The sequence below is a fragment of the Geotrypetes seraphini genome, chromosome 3, assembly GCF_902459505.1.
Source record: "Geotrypetes seraphini chromosome 3, aGeoSer1.1, whole genome shotgun sequence".
NCBI lineage: Eukaryota > Metazoa > Chordata > Amphibia > Gymnophiona > Dermophiidae > Geotrypetes > Geotrypetes seraphini.
In genome coordinates this window covers 11,691,919-11,709,559 of record NC_047086.1, presented here as the reverse complement: position 1 = coordinate 11,709,559, position 17,641 = coordinate 11,691,919, and the positions used below count along the sequence as shown (strand labels likewise).

At 42.0% G+C, this 17,641-nt stretch overlaps 1 non-coding gene across 1 annotated transcript; it reads left to right on the top strand.

Moving 5' to 3' along the window:
* Positions 1-14,827: 14,827 nt before the first annotated feature.
* TRNAR-CCG lies at positions 14,828-14,900 on the top strand. Its single transcript has one exon. It is a non-coding gene; the product is annotated as a tRNA-Arg (tRNA).
* The last annotated feature ends 2,741 nt before the right edge of the window (positions 14,901-17,641 follow it).

Below are 17,641 nucleotides of genomic sequence, written 5' to 3'. Positions count from 1 at the left end.
TCTCAATCATATCCCCTCGCAGTCTCATTTTCTCAAGGGAGAACAATCCCAGTCTCTTAAGTCTTTCCTCGTATTCCAAGTTCTCCATCTCTTTTATTAGCTTCGTTGCTCTTCTCTGCACCCTCTCCAGCAGTTTTATATCCTTCTATAGGTAGGGAGACCAATGTTGGACGAAGTATTCCAAGTGTGGTCTGACCATTGCCCTATAAAGCGGCATTATAACTTTCTCCGATCTACTTGTGATTCCTTTCTTTATCATGCCTAACATTCTGTTTGCTTTCTTTGCCGCTGCCACGCATTGTGCCGATGGTTTCAGGGTCCTATCTATCAGTCCACCCAGGTCCTTTTCTTGTTCGCTCTTACCCAGAGTTGCACCTGACATTCTATACTCGTGTTCCTTGTTCTTTCTGCCTAAATGCATTACTTTGCTCTTTTCCACATTAAACTTCATCTGCCATTTCTTCACCCATTTCTCTAACTGACACAAGTCACTCTGGAGCTCCTCGCTATCCTTCTGCGATCTGATTGCCCGGCATAGTTTTGTGTCATCTGCAAATTTGATGATCTCACTGACGTTCCTTCTTCTAGGTCATTGATGAAACTGACTCTGTTTGTAATATCAAAAAATTCATAGAAACCACTTATCTTATTGGCACAATAACTGACTCTGACAGCCTCTATTACAGTTAGGTCAATTCAACAATCTACTGCGTACAACCGGTGTTAGTGTGGAACAGAATGGTACCCAGCAGCGTAGGTACAATAAACCAGCCTTAGAGTTCATATCTGCAATGGATAATCGTTCATAACCTGCCAACTGGATCATTTGCGTGCGCCACTGGGAAACCGTTGGCGTGTGTGGAGACAACCAGCATTGGAGTATAGTTTTAAGTCCTACGAAGATGGTCTTTCTAGCAAACGCCGCAGCACCTGGACGGATGGGCTTCATGGTAAGTTTTAACGTGAATAAGTATGTATTAGTAGGCATCCAAGTGCAGTTCCAGATGGATTGTACATGCAAGCAGATACGTTTCCAGTAAGCCTGTATGCCCGGACAGTGCCAAAACATATGACCCAAAGAGGCTCTCGGGGCCGCACACTTCAAGCAACAATCAGTAGGACTGACATGTGCCCGAAACGCCCGGACAGGAGCAAAATAAGCCCGGACTAGGAACTTGTAGTATCGTTCTTTTTCTGCTACTGATAGCTGTAGTTTCATGCCCATTGAAAAACTCCGTTTTAGCATGTCCACCGAAATAGTAATCTGCAAATCTTGTGTCCATTTAGAGGCCAATAAAGCATAGTCCACTTCTCCAGCCAATTCCTGTAGAAATCTGTGGTGGAAACGTAGTGGTATGGGTTCCTGAGCAGTTAGGCAAAAGGCTTCCGACAATCTGTCCCGGATAGTTCCAGTCAAGGCCGTGCCTGACAAAGTACTAACATAATGATGGGGGGGGATGGGGGTTGGAGGGTGGATAAATTGGGTACAGTAGTGATGATTAGGTAACTTGCTTGATGATCTGGCTGATCTTGTTTCTGTTTATATATAAAACCTAATAAAACTGTTTTAAACATAACTGACTCTGACGGATCCGTTTCGTTTGTACTTCTTCAGAGAACCATTTAGAAAAGCCTTAGTGCTGACTGAGCCATGAAGCTAGCGTTCCTGAACAAAGTTAAATGGTCTGTGTCAGTCCTGAATAATCCAGAAATAAATGGAACTATGAAAAATATCCAGGCCACAGGAAGCCAAGACTAGGGCGTCCTTTTATCAAGCCGCGCTAGCGGGGTTAGTGTGTTGGACATTTCATCGTGCGCTAACCCCCGCGGCCGGCTAAAAAACTAACGCCTGCTCAATGCAGGCGTTAGCGGCTAGCGCAGCAGGTGGTTTAACACACGTTAAACTCCCTACCGCAGCTTGATAAAAGGACCCCTAGGTGTTGCACCGAAATCAAAGAACAGGTCATTCATAAGAACATAAGAATAGCCTTACTGGGTCCATCAAGCCCAGTAACCCGTTCTCACAGTGGCTAATCCAGGTCCCTAGAACCTGGCCAAAACCCAAAGAGTAGCAACATTCCATACAGAATCTCAAAGAATAGCAAGATTCCGGAATCCCAGAGAGTAACAAGATTCTAGAATCCCAAAGAGTAGCAACATTCCATGCGGAATCCCCAGAGTAGCAACATTCCATGCTACCGATCCAGGGCAAGCAGTGACTTGTCTCATATCTTTCTCAATAACAGACTATGGACTTTTCCTCCAAGAACTTGTCCAAACCTAAAACCAGCTACACTATCCACTTTTACCATAACCTCTGGCAATGCATTTCAGAGCTTTTCTCTGAGTGAAAAAATATTTCCTCCTATTGGTTTTAAAAGTATTTCCCTGTAACTTCATCGAGTGCCCCCTAGTCTTTGTCATTTTTGATGGAGTGGGGGGGGGGGGCACAGAAGGAGTGGGTGCGTGGAGAGGAGGGCAAGGGGTGGCTACTTACCTTTACTTCACTACTGACCCACACCCACCCTAGATTTTATAGAATACAAGGATCCCTTCCCTCAAAATTTGTCAACTACACAGTAAGATCTAAGGAATAGGGATTATGTACAGTGCTGAATATATAATTGTTTAATAACAGTAGTAATGTTAGTACCTGCTTTGAGAATTCAGAGGACTTTTAGCATCTGAGTGGTCAAATGCTGCCACCTAGTGATGATAAAAACATACCGTACAGCAGTATCTCAAACTGTGTTCCATGGCACAATGGTGTGCCCTGAAGAGATTCCAGAATTTTACTTTATTTTTAAAAATTTCCTTCATAAGTATGGAAACATAGAAACATGATGGCAGATAAAGGCCAAATGACCCATCCGCAGCATCCACTATCTCCTCCTCTCCCTATTGGCTAAGGCTCTTTACACCTGCATTGTGATGTCATAGAGCTTTATGCTTATAGAGACATGATGGCAGATAAAGGCCAAATGACCCATCCAGTTTGCCCATCCGCAGTAACCACGATCTCTTCCTCTCTCTAAGACAGGGGTGTCAAAGTCCCTCCTCAAGGGCCGCAATCCATTTGGGTTTTCAAGATTTCCGCAATGAATATGCATGAGTTCTATTAGCATACAATGAAAGCAGTGCATGCAAACAGATCTCATGCACATTCATTGGGGAAATCCTGAAAACACAAATGGATTGTGGCCCTCGAGGAGGGACTTTGACACCCCTGCTCTAAGAGATCCCACGTGCCTATCCCACACTTTCTTGAATTTTGACAGACTTTGTTTCCACCACTAGAACAGATGACAAGTACAGTACATCGTGTACACAAGAGTCTGTCAATGTTTTTAAGTGTCTGTGTGTGTAAGGATACGACCGCCCAGACAAGCATCATTCTTTGACGTGATTGGTCCTTGAAACTAACTGCAAGTAATTTTATTTTTAATTTTTATGCAGTAGTTACCCTAACTTGAGCAACAAAGCAATCAAGGCTTTTGTTACTGTTTGGATCTCCTTATCTTTGCGAACTTGGATTTTCAGCTGTAATAGAAATGAAATTGAAAAACAGAGAATGACTGTAGATGGTGAATGATGAAATGCGTGTTTGCTTGTCAACTATCGAGCCGTGTTTTGAGTTAATTTGCACTCAAAAACAAGCACATCCATCGCATTATCAATTCTATTCTATCTACTTTAGTTTTGCCGTTATTACAACCCATATATAGCTTACCCCCCTTTTACAAAAGCGTAGCACAGTTTTTAGCGCTGGCGGCAGTGGTAACAGCTCCTACGTTCATAGCGTTAAAGAACTTTAAATAAATAAATAACTCAAATTTTTAATTTTTTGTTGGTTTTATAGTTCTATCATTTCAATTATAATGTGCCGCCCCAAAAAAATTTGCTGCGTTTGGCGTGCTGCCAAGAACATTTGCTCCGTTTAGTGTGCTGGAGCTAAAAAAGTTTCTAATAAAGGCCAATCCAGATTTCAAGTAGCTGAAAAGATCCCAAAAGAGAAATCAGATTTTATGCTGCTTATCCTAGAAACAAACAGTGGATTTTCCTAAGTCCATCTTAATAATGGCGTATGGACTTTTAGGAAATTATGGAACCGTTTTTTTTTTTTAACTTGGTAGCAAATTGGGTTGGGTGGGGTGAGGGGATAGTGTTTTTTGGAACAACACCAACAAACTGATCATAGATTTCACTATTGGGAATTTGATGATATTGAGTATTGGGGGTGAGGAGTGTACTCAGAAAGCACCTCTTGCATCCTTGGGTGGGGCTGGACAACCAGGGCCATTTTCATGAATTATATGTCCTGAACACATTTACCTGAGTACAATCTGGGTGACCAAATAGTACAATTATTCTCCTGGAATATGTCAGGTATTATATCATCTGTAAAGAGGACAAATATTCTCACACAATTGAAACACCACTGGGTAGACATAGCTTGTTTACAGGAAACAAAATTGACTGACGAAGAGCATAAAAAATTATATCGGAGATGGGTTGGGGACTTGTAATACGCTTCTTTTCCAAACAAAAAGGCTGGGGTCACCCTATTAATCTGTAAAGGTCTGCAAAGTGCAGTGTCGATAGTACAATAGCATATACAAGGCAGGTTTCACTTGGCCCATTTCTTCCTACAAGGATAGACTTTCAGGTTCTGGATAATTTATGGTCCTAATGTTTATTCTCACATATTTTTTCAACATTTGGTGAATTTGGGCCTTCAGGAATCAACATTGCCCCTTATTGTGGCCAGAGACTTTAACCAGGTACTCCACCCAGCTCTAGACAGGTCTATACCTAACTGAAGAAACACAGGCACAACAACTCGAGGTATCCCATACTTGTGTTGCTCCCTGAATTTGGTTGGCCCTTGGAGACTCCTCCATCCAACGGAACATGATTACACGCACCAATCTAGAACACACAGTACATTTTCCAGAATAAACTATATCGTATATTGTTCTTGGAGTCTCTCTTTTCTCATGTTGAGGATGTGAGGATTGGCCATATGGAGGTATCTGATCACAGCTTAATATGGGTGGATATTTCTTTTGTGGGACTGGGTGGAGATTCCCCGCTTATTTAAGTGGAGACACCAACTTTGTAGCTTATTTACAGACAAAATAGGAAGAATATCTGCAATTTAACTCCCAACACCTTCATGACCCAATATTGTTTTGGGAGACCGCTAATGGCCTCCGTGGTGACATTATTGTGTATTTATCAACCCATAGGAAAAGGATAGCTCAAGATATTATATTCTCCTAAAAAGTCGTTACCATGAGGGACATCTGGCGGCACAGATAGCCCTGAAATTGCTTATTCACTAAAAAAAAGTCCCTATTATTTTGCAAATATAAATATTACAGATATGGAAATAAAACAAGGAAGCTCCTGGCTACCATCACTAAGAACTGGCAGGGGTTAGGATATATATCTCACTTAAAGAACACTCAGGGTAACACTCTGACACAACCAATAGAAATTTCAGATCGATTCTACCGCTACTTTGAGGCTTTTTATGTGAGCCCGGGCCCATATAGTGGGCCAGATATTACAGATTATTTGGAAGACACAGGTATGCCCAAACTTACTGACACCTAATGTACATTAATAAATAGGTCACTCCATGGCAAAGAAATAACAAAAGCGATACAGGCATTGAAATCCTGTACAGCCCCAGGATCTGATGGGTTCTCCATGAAATTTTATAAAGCAATCTTTTTCTTGGACTAAATCCTCTTCCTCAGGTCAGGATAAGATACAATAACAGCAGTATACTGTACTGACCTGAAGAAGAAGGATTTGGCCTCTGAAAACTAATTGAAACAATGGATTAGTCCAATAAAATGATATTGTCTTATTTTCCATTATTTGTTTCATTTCTGTTTGTTAAATTGTGAAGTGATGATTGCTATTTCTCAGTTATTTCAAATTTACATCTGCTATCTTTATATTTTGCACAATATTAGGGTAGAATAAAGTGTTTTATTTGGAATTTATTAATTGAAATATGTTAGCTTTGTGAAATATTAATTGCAGATGTCTTTATTCAGTACAAAATATGGAGCCCCTTTTCAGGTTTTGTATTTCACAATGAGCCTGGTAGTGGAGAGCTTTGTGTTGCTATTGTTCAGATAACATGAACATAAGAATTGCTGCTGCTGGGTCAGACCAGTGGTCCATTCTGCCCAGCAGTCCACTCACACGGCGGCCCTTAGGTCAAAGACTAGTGCTCTAAATGAGTCCAGCCTCACCTGCGTACATCCCAATTTCGCAGGAACTTGTCCAACTTTGTTTTGAATTCCTGGAGGGTGTATTTCCCTATAACAGACTCCAGAAGAGCGTTCCAGTTTTCTACCACTCTCTGGGTGAAGAAGAACTTCCTTACATTTGTACAGAATCTATCCCCTTTCAACTTTAGAGAGTGCCCTCTCGTTCTCTCTACATTGGAGAGGTTCAAATAAATGGTTCGATAACGAACTACTCCTACTCAAAAGACAATGCAGACGACTAGAAAGAATATGGAGAAAGAACAAACAAGAAACCACAAAAACAGCATGGAGAAAACTAAACCGACAATACAAGATAAAACTAAAAGAAAAAAGAAAGACACACTACACCAACCTAATAGGCAAAGAAACCCGACACAATAAAACTATTCCAAATACTAAAAAAACTCACAGACACCAAACCCTACCTGGCCAATAATGACACCCCTCCCCCCTCAGCCACCCTTCTAGCTGAATACTTTAAAAACAAAATCACAACTGCCAGGACTACCCTCACTGGAACCCCAACCCACCTAGAAGAGATCACAATGCCCCCCACAGAAAAAGAATCAGCTGCGGCAGACAGAACTTGGTCCCACTTCCCCAATATACAATGGTCCGATCATAACAAACTCTACAAAAAAATACAGCCACGCAAGCTGCGACCTCAACCACTGTCCTCCATACCTACTAAAATTCTCCAGTACCATATTCCGCGCTCTCCTCTTACAATGGATACATACCAAAGCTGCAGTCATTTACTGCCATAATGTGCAAGCAATGTATTGTATGTAATGTAGACTCATACATACTACAGCCACTCTTCCTTACCTATATAATCTTCACTGCTTTTTCTCAAAAATCTACAACGTACGGAACCTTCGCTCATCCCAGAACAATCCACACTTCCTGGCGCCTACCTGAACATTCGCTCAATTAGAAATAAGGCCCAACTCTTCAAAGATTGGCTGGAAGAAATCCAGCTAGAAATCGTACTTCTAACCGAAACTTGGCTCATTTCCAACCAGGATGTAATCATAGCGGATATTCTACCACCACATTACAAAATCATCCCCCTCTCAAGAAACTCTAAAAGGGGAGGTGGTCTGGCCATCATTCTCCGTGACCACTTTCACTTCCAAATCCTAGATTCCAAATCAATTAATAACCTGGAAATCCTCACCTGCAAAATCTCCAAAACTGACTACATTGACAACCTTATCATTACACTATTCTACATACCCCCCAATAAATGGAACCTAGCAAAAGAAGACTACTATGAATACCTTCTCACGAACTCGGCAGCTGGTACCCACAACCTCTTAGCAGGAGACATCAACCTACACCTCGAGCAAGAAGAGAACCCCAATGTTGTGGACTTATTCTCCTTCCTTACATCGATTGGCTTTACCAAGCCCCCCCAAACCACAACACACAATAAAGGTCACCAATTAGATCTGATCACTTTCCTTTCCAACACCCCCACTAATCCTAACATAAGCCTCACTGAACAAAATTGGTCTAACACCCCTTGGTCAGACCACCTCCTGTGTCAGTTCGAACTAGCCTGGCTCAAAAAACCACCAGACAGGAAACCCAAGCCTAACCATACAAAGACAATAATCTGGACAAGAGAAAAAATTAATCCAGCAGATTTCTGGTCACATTACACCCGCATTTCTAACTCCGACCCAGACCCCAACTTCTACCTAGACTGGAAAAACTTCAGCAACCAAGTCCTAAATACCATCGCACCCCTGAGACTTCGCAAGAAAACCCCTCGGCCCTCAAACAACTGGTTTGACGTGGATCTCTTAGCCATAAAACGTGAAGTACGGAAACTTGAAAGAACATGGCGTAAATCAGGGACTGACAACGATAGATTCAACTGGCGACTGAAAGTCAACGAATACAAAAGACTGATCAACGAAAAACGCAGTAAACATTACTCCCAACTAATTAATTCCCCTACTCTAAATAGTAAAGCGCTCTTTAGAATAGTTAACTCCCTCCTAGACATAGATTCACACAAACGCTCCTGCTCTGACCTCCCACCCCCTGCTACAACCCTAGCAGACTATTTTGCCAACAAAATTCACACCTTAAAATCGTCTCTTATAGCCCCCAGTCCTGAGCCAATATTCAACCTTCCTGCAACAGACACAATAGGTTCAATTACAGACATGACCTGGAGCTCCTTCGAAAGCCCAGACTGGAACCTCTTTCTCAATCTCTACTCAAAATACGCTAACTCCAATTGCCTATTAGACAACTGCCCACCCACTATCATGAAATCCGCTCCCCCCTCATTCAAAACCGACCTCTTCAATTGGATCTCACTATGCCTGACAACAGGTCACTTCCCGACTGAACTTGGCCACATCCTTGTCTCCCCCCTCCTCAAAAACAACAAGGAACCTATCTCCTCCACCGCCAACTACAGACCCATCGCCAACATCCCACTTTTCCAAAAACTCATGGAAGGCCTTATTAACCACAACCTCATGAACTACTTAGAAAAGTTCCATATACTTCACGACTCCCAATCCGGCTTCCGCACAAACCACAGCACAGAAACTGTCCTAGTTGCTCTGACCAACTACCTCCTCCACCTGTTCTCACTGGGCAAAAGCGCCCTAGTACTCCAATTCGACTTAAGCAGCGCCTTCGATCTGGTCGACCACAATATCCTTCTCAACTGCCTTGACTCGATCGGCATTACCGGCCAAGTACTAAACTGGTTCTCAAGCTTCCTAACCAACCGTACTTACCAGGTCCACAGCAATGGAACCTTCTCCCATCACTGGCGCAACCCCTGCGGAGTCCCACAAGGCTCCCCTCTATCCCCCTCCCTTTTTAACATTTACTTGGCCCCCCTGGCACGGACACTCGCTGACTTAAACCTAGAATCATTCATATACGCAGATGACATCACCATTATCATTCCCCTTACTTCATTCACACAACAGACGGAACAACTCACCTCCTCCGTCCTCACCAAACTAGAACTATGGACCTCACAATTCAAATTAAAACTGAACACCGAAAAAACCAAAATTTTCCTGGCAAGTCCTAACCATAAACTTACAAACACCTCCCTGAAATTGAACGGCCTAGACTATCCTATCAATCCCACCATAAAAATCCTTGGAATCCTCCTAGACAGATGCTTGACCTTCGAAGATCATACCAGTGCCCAGGTCAAAAAAATGCTTCTACTCCCTCTGGAAACTTTGCACAATTAAATGCTATTTCGACCACCTCTCCTTCCGTCTTCTGGTCCAGTCACTAATCTTAAGTATACTGGACTATTGTAACATCATATACCTGGGATCCTATAAAAACACCATCAAACGCTTAAGAATAGTTCAAAATGCTGCTGTCTGCCTCATCTTCGGCCTCAAAAAATATGACCACGTTAGCCCCTATTACGCTAAACTCCACTGGCTGCCGGTGGAGGCAAGGATCATCTTCAAATTTGCCTGCCTCTGCTTCAAAACCCTAGCAGGCTCTTCCCCAATCTACCTATCCGAGCACCTTGAAATCGCTGGCCCCTCTCGTACACGAAACACCTACCTGTTCTCCTTTCCTTCCCTGAAAGGCTGCCTCTACAAGAAATTTCTCAACAGATCCCTCGCATTCCAAGCGGGCAAATGGAACAAATGCCTCACAGCACTCATCTCCAATTCCCCCCCTACCAAATGTTCAGAAAGACAATCAAAACCTACCTTTTTGATAAATTCCTCTAACTTCTCCCCTCCTCTTCCTTGCCTCCTCCTCGGACCTTGACTTACCTCAGTCTCTCGACTCTTCCAATTCTGTCTGCCACAAACGGCTTAACAAAATGGATCACCCTATCCAACTAATCACTCCTTCTTCTTTACCCCCCTTACTTAATGCCTCTGCTCGGCTTTATCGAACGCCGCAGTATATATCACCGCTGTATGTAACACTACTGTATGAACTCCGCTATATATATGCAACTTACAACAAATGTAACTTCTCTGCAATAGTAACCGACCTGAAAAATAACTTCACCGCAAATGTAGCGTCGCCAAAAATGTAAATGTAGCTATGCCAAAAAAAAAATGTGTAACTTCGCTGTAATATACAGTCTCTTCATCTGTTAACCGCATAGAACTTCCATGGTAATGCGGTAAACAAAAATAAAGTTATTATTATTATTATTATTTTCTCCTATAAGACCACGTAGAGAATGACACAGGGTCAAATTTTTCCCCGTCCCTACAGGAACTCATTTTCCCGTCCCATCCCCATGAGTTCTTTTCTGATCCCTGCCCCATTCCTGCAAGCTCCATCCTCATCTGAACAAGCCTCAAACACTTAAAATCATAAGTGTCTGAGGCTTGCACAGTTAAGGCAGAGCTTATAGGAATGGGGCAGGGAAAGGGATAATGACAAAACTAATGGGGACAGGACAGGGAAATTGAGTTCCTCTGGGGACAGGGACAAATTTGTCCCCATGTCATTCTCTAAGACCACCTCTCTCTCTGGGCATGGATCCTTTGTCTCCTGCTGTATTTCCTGGTCACCTCTACAACCTTTTTTCTGATGGATCAGCAAGAATATGACCTCTCTCTGTAACCTGTTATCAAGCTCTGTTCCTATTAGTCTCTTCTTCTCGCTCTCCTAGCCTTGTGGGTGTTTCTTTTGGACCTTTTGTCCCTACGCATCAGTAGTGCTTTTTCTTGTCTAGGAAGCCCACATGATTCTCACCCCTTCCAAACAGAACTAGTCTTTTTTACCTGAAGCTATCTGATCAAACACATGAAGGATTTAGCCTCTCACCTCTGAGACTTGGACTACCTTGGAATACCTTAATCTACTTAATTGCTCTGTCCTTTCCTCATTTCTGCTATTCAAACCTTCACCTATTTCTACATCAAATTGAAACCAAGAAGCCTGTGCCGAGGCTGCCAATCGCTGAGAAAATCTGCTAATTGTGAGTACATATACTATATTTACTCAATAAAGCATGATTCAGAAAAGTATAAGGATTTCCTGCGTGTGTGTTAGTATGCTAAAGGTTTAGCTTTCTGATAAGTATATCCTTACATCTGGGACATGGCAATATGGAATCAGTAAATATTGTTTCAATTTCACTGATTTTTACTTTACTTCATTCATTGTATTTAAGTTTATATTTGGTCTTTTTACTACTGTTATGCTGTTAACAAAATTGTAAGTTTTATGTTGAATTGTACCTGCTGTATACTGCCTTGAGTGAATCTCTTTATAAAGGCAGTTAATAAATCTTAATAAATAGATAAACTGTGTCCTGCAGTCCCATTTCAAGAGAGCTGAAACCAAAGCAGTCTGGCTATTGTTTGCTCTTCTTTCCACATTTATTAATACATGGAAAATATGTGATTGGGGCTTCCAAGATGGTATTTTTAAACAATGTCCATGCCTGTTTTGAAATTCTAACCTTAGCAGTTGACCCTTTTAATTATTTTTCCAGTTATTAAGTCAAATTTGATCATATTATGATCACTGTTTTCCAGAAGACCCAAACACGTTATATCTTGTATCAAGTTCTGCATGGTTCAGGAGCTATACAGAGAGAAGATCAACTGCTTCACTTATCTGCTACACAGCATCCACAGTCTAGGACAGATTGCTCAGAAAGAGGAAGACAACATTCTTGAGCTTCAAGACCCATGGTGGGTGAAAGAATGAGAGAATAAGAACATACAATAGTCCCAGGAGAGAGATGCTTCACCTTTGTTGAGATCCTTAATAGACACAAGGAAGGCTCTTTATGTAACCTCAGTGGCCTAATGGATAAGATAAGGCATAGGCCTTCTAAACCTGGGATTGTGGGTTCAAGTCCCACCTCGGGTAGATATCTCTTCAAAGGATATCTTTTCTGAAGCACCAAGCTTATACTACAGTATTCCAAGAGCTTAACGACCTCTTCTCTGAAGACCAGGCTGTTGGATGAAAAAACAACCACAAAAGATACATTTGCTTACTACAGAGCAGCGGTCCGCAACTCTGTCCTGGAGTACCACTAGCCAGTTGGGTTTTCGGGATAGCCCTAATGAATATGCATGGGGCAGATCTTCATTACATGCAAATCTCTTTCATGTATATTCATTAGGGCTATCCTGAAAACCTGACTGGCTGGTGGTCCTCCAGGACAGGGTTGGGAACCACTGCTATAGAGAACAGGCAGCAATTTATCTGCCTAAGAACAGGTTTCCAACACATATGCTATCTCTTAGTATCACAAAATCCAGCAGTGTCCTCTTCCCATGGAAGGATAATCCTCAACTTTCAGTTCCAATATCTATCCAAAATATCCCAATCAAAGTCGTTTCATCAATTAAAATTTTAGGTGTCATCATCAACAACAAACTAACCTATCAACCCCAAATTAGTGCTCTCGTTAAAAACTGCTTTTATAAACTGAAAATGATAAGATCTTTAGTCCCTCTCCAAGATAATCCTAGTCTCAACATTCTGATCCACTTTCTTATTTCTAAAATTGATTATTGTAATTCGCTATATAAAGGGTTAAGTCAAAAGGATATTAGACGTCTCCAATTGATCCAGAATACAGCTGTTAAAATTATCACGAATTCAAGAAAAACAATCACGTCTCTCCCTTGCTCAAGAAGGTGCATTGGCTTCCTGTCGCTCATCGAATTACGTACAAAATTGCTCTTACTTGTAGGGATGGAGATCTGATAAGTTCTGATCCAGGGTATCAGAACACAGGCAAGGTTAACATGCAGGTGGTTCTGAACGCAGGCCAAGTCAGCACACCGACCTAGGCCCTGTGTGCGGATCGAGGCCTGTGTGTGGATCTAGGCCTGGGTTTGGTTCTGAGGCCCTGTTTCTCATTTCCTCCCTCTCTCCCTCTCCCTCCTGCCACGTATACATTCTAGCAAGGACAAGGGTTGCACCTTGAGCAGAAGGTTGAGGCATTCCCCCCCTCCCTGACTCTTGCTACATATTAACCTGACCATACATTTACCCTTTTTCTCTTATCTTGTTTAAGCATCCCTTATATGGGCAACAATCAGACTTTGCCTGAGCAAGGCTAATCAAGAGAGCTTAAGAAGCCATAGTAAGATTTGAGACATATCAGAAAGGTACACATTGGGAATCACTTTATTATAACTGTTATTATGTATTCATATGTCATGTGAGATAGTAGCCTTGAGACAGACATGATATAGATAAACAATATATTGCCTTAGTTTAATCCTCACTGTAAATGCATTATGAAATTATAACCTTGTAGAGCATTAACTAAGTAATTAATGGAGATATGATTCTCAATAAAAAGAGGGAGAGACCATTCATTTGGAGCGCCTCCTCCTGACTCTAAAATTGTGTGTGTGTTTATTGTGGGGCATTCCTACACTTACTTTCAAATCTCTGAAGTCCAATGAGCCGGCATTTATTAATAGACATAAGAACTCTATGAGCATCGGGAGCAGCACGGGCCGTTCAGCGCAGCTCCCCACGCTAAAAGCTCTAGTGCGGTTTTGTAGAAGAGGGGGATAGTTTCTGTTCTAATCTCTTGTCTAATTTTATTCATATTTTGTTAACCGAGTCAAGCCCTCCTGATGGGATGAATCGGTATAAAAAAATCAAAGATCAGATCCCAAAAGAGTAAAACAGATTTTATTCTGTTTATCCTAGAAATAAGCAGTGGATTTTCCCAAGTCCATCTTAATAATGGCTTATGGACTTTCCTTTTAGAAAATTATCCAAACTTTTTAAAAACCTGCTAAGCTAACTTCTGGCGTCTTTCTTTACACCCCATTTGATTTTGATTTCTTTAATTCGTTTTCTATCCCATTCTCCCCAATGAGCTGAGAACGTGTTACAGGTTAACATACGTGATACAGTTAACTGGTTACAATTTGCCATAGCTACAGTGCAAGATTTTTTAATACAAGATTTTATCCTAACATGATACATACTGAGGATCTAGTACCAATATATATTTCTTTGTAATCCACCGGCTGTAGGCAGGTGAAGAGGTATGCTTTTATTGCTTTCCAAAACTTCAGGAGTCCTTCAAGGGATCTGATCTCTATCATGCCATGGTTTCTTGAATTCTATCATCAGTCTTCCTCTTTACCACCACCTGAGACCATCCATCTATTCACATCCCTCTTAGTGAAGGAACATTTTCTGATATTGGTCCTGGACTCATAAAGTAAATTTTCACTATTTATATCAAGTTTCAAGTTTATTATTTTTCTTGATTGATCGCTTAATCAAATTCTAAGCGATAAACATATTAAAATATAGTCAAATAGGGACAATACAATACAAACTTTAAATAATAATATTGGGTGGAAAACTAATACATAATACATTATACTCATTACATAGTATATCTGGATGCCCTTCAACTAAACCCTTCTCTAGAGGGAGGGGGACCAAAGTGCCCAGTGATGTAGCAGTAAAAGCAGAAGGCAGCACTCGGTTTCTGAGATAATGCCTTCTAGTACTTCCCAGGACAATTGACTATAGAGTTAAAAGCAAACAAGCTAGCCCCAGTGGCCTAATGGACAAGGCACTGGCCTCCGGAGCCAGAGATTGTGGGTTCAAGTCCCACCTGGGGTGCTGTATGGTCATGTTGGCATTTTGCTATTCAGCCTGAAACGAACTTCTGATAACCAGCCAACATGGTTTCTGCAAGGGGAGATCGTGCCTAACGAACTTATTGCACTTCTTCGAAGGAATTAACAAATGGATGGACAAAGGAGACCCCATAGACAGAATCCTAAATAGTAGAGAACTTCCAGAGACAGAGAGATCTTTGCTGGTAAGACTTGCTGGGAAATTGCTTACAAACCTGGGAAAAGAGAAACCTAAAGCTAAATAGGTAAGCTCAAAGACCTTATTTTAATGAAAGCACTCTGCTCACTTAGTAAGGGATCGTGTTTTGTTAGCATAGATAGTCTCTTTTAGAGTGCATAGCCTAGAATTATAAAGTACAGCTAATAGGCACTGGCTTAATTCCTATCTCCTTCCCACCCCAACTCCTCTCATATGAGGAGAGAGTAAAGAGGTTAGGGCTCATCAGCTTGGAAAAGAGACGGCCGTGGGGAGATATGATTGAAGTCTACAAAATCCTGAGTGGAGTAGTGGATCGATTTTTTCACTCTGTCAAAAATTACAAAGACTACGGGACACTCGAAGTTACAGGGAAATACTTTTAAAACCAATAGGAGGAAATTTTTTTTCACTCAAAGAATAGTTAAGCGCTGGAACGCATTGCCAGAGGTTGTGGTAAGAGGGATGGCGTAGCTGGTTTTAAGAAAGGTTGGCCATAGTCTGTTATTGAGACAGACATGGGGGAAGCCTTTGCTTTCCCTGGATCAGTGGCATGGAAGGTTTCTACTATTTGGGTTTTTGCCAGGTACTAGTGACCTGGATTGGCTACTGTGGAGACAAACTAATGAGCTAGATGGACCATTGGTCTGACCCAGTAAGTTCTTATGTTATCAGAAGATGATCAGAGAGGGAACTCTCCCCTCCCCCAGGTATCCAACATCTCTCTCTTGCCCCTCCACCCTAAGTGTCCAGCATCTCTTCCCTTACATCTCCCAGGGTTGAGCATCTCTTGCCTTGCCCCCACCAGAAGACCAGCATTTCTCTGCTTCCTCCTAGGTGGCCAACATGTCTCCTCCTGCTCAGATGTCTAGCATCTCCTTCCTCACTCATCTCTCTCTTCCCCGCCCAAGTGTGTAGTAATTTCCTTTCCCCAAGTGTCCAACATTTCTCCCTCCTCTCTCTAGGTGTTAAGCATCTCTTCCTTTACTAAGGGGTGCCGAAAAGTTCTCAGCCCAACCAAGAAGGGAACAACGTGGAGCCATGAAACTTACAAGTTATTCCACATATTCACCCTAATTTCAACACACTTGACGCATCCTGTCTGAAGTTTCTGTAACCAATCCAAAAAAATACTCTGATGTCTGGTCACTGAAATACTGTTCTGCTGCTGCAGTCACCTCCGAATCACTCAAAAATTGTCACCCTCTCAAACTCTTTTTAAGATTTGAAAACAGATGGAGCAAGATCTGGTTAGTAGGTTGGAAACACCAACTGCATCAAATGATCTCTCGTTTTGCCAGCCTTGTGAGCAGGTATATTGTCTTGCAAAAAGAAAACTTTCCACAACTTCCCTCTGCTTTTTTCTTTCAATGCCTCCTTTAATCAGCACAGCAAGTTACAGTAGTATTCTGCATTAACTGTTTGGCCCCTTGGAAGATAGTCAGTCATAAAACACCTTCCTGATCCAAAAACACTGTGGCCATGATCTTTCATGCAGACTTTTGGGTCTTGAAGAACCTGAGTATCACCATTGCAAGGGCTGTTGTTTTGTCTCAGGATCACAGTGGCTTAACCATATTCCATCAAGGGGAAAATGCTTGAGTACCTGAATAAATTTATGTAAACCATTCAGAGCTCCCCTGGGAGAATGATGTAGAAAATCGAATAAATAAATAACAGTAACTAGTCGTTCCAAAAGGTTGGCACCAGCTCGCTGAATATGCTGCAAAATCAACTTGGAAGTGTCCACTCAGTGTTAACAGCATTCAAACATTTGGATACCCACATGGCTGCCACCTTCTGCCACATATCCTAGATATCTGTAGTGTCTCAGTAATCCAATATTCACTAGTCTGCTAAATCAGGTTATGGACATAGTCAGCAATTTTAGAAGTGAACAGGACCTTGCTGTATCTTTGCACACCACTTCTTCACTCTGGAGTATGAAGGACTTTTGTCACTCAATGTTTGCGTCATACATTCATGGATTTCCTTTGGAGTTTTCTGCGCAGGAATAGGAACTTCATGACGGCTCAAAGGTTCCACACTTTTAATTGGCATAGTTCACTCAATGATCTGAAACAATGTCAAAATGAAGCATTACAATTCTGTAAATTTCCACTTTGCAAAATAAAATAACACTTTTCAGCTACAGCGGCATAATAATGCTGACTTTAGGAAGTTGGTTGGGCTCATTGTACATTTGAGTTTTGAGCATATCTTCCCTTGTCCCACCAGAAGACCAGCATTTCTCTCCTTCTTGCCAAGTCTTCAGCAACACTCTCCTCTCCCAGGTGTCTGGCATCTCTCTTTTCCCACCTAAGTGTGCAGAAGCTCCCTTTTCCCAGGTGTCCAGGATCACTCCCATTTCACCTCCTTCCCTCCCTTGCTTCCAAGCCCCCATGAGCTCTCTTTCCCCCTCTCCCCCTCCTTGTGTCCTGGTGAGCAGCCTTTCTTCCCTTCCCTCCCCCCAGGTGTCTGGAATCTCTCTTTTCCCAACCTAAGTGTGCAGAAGCTCCCTTTTCACA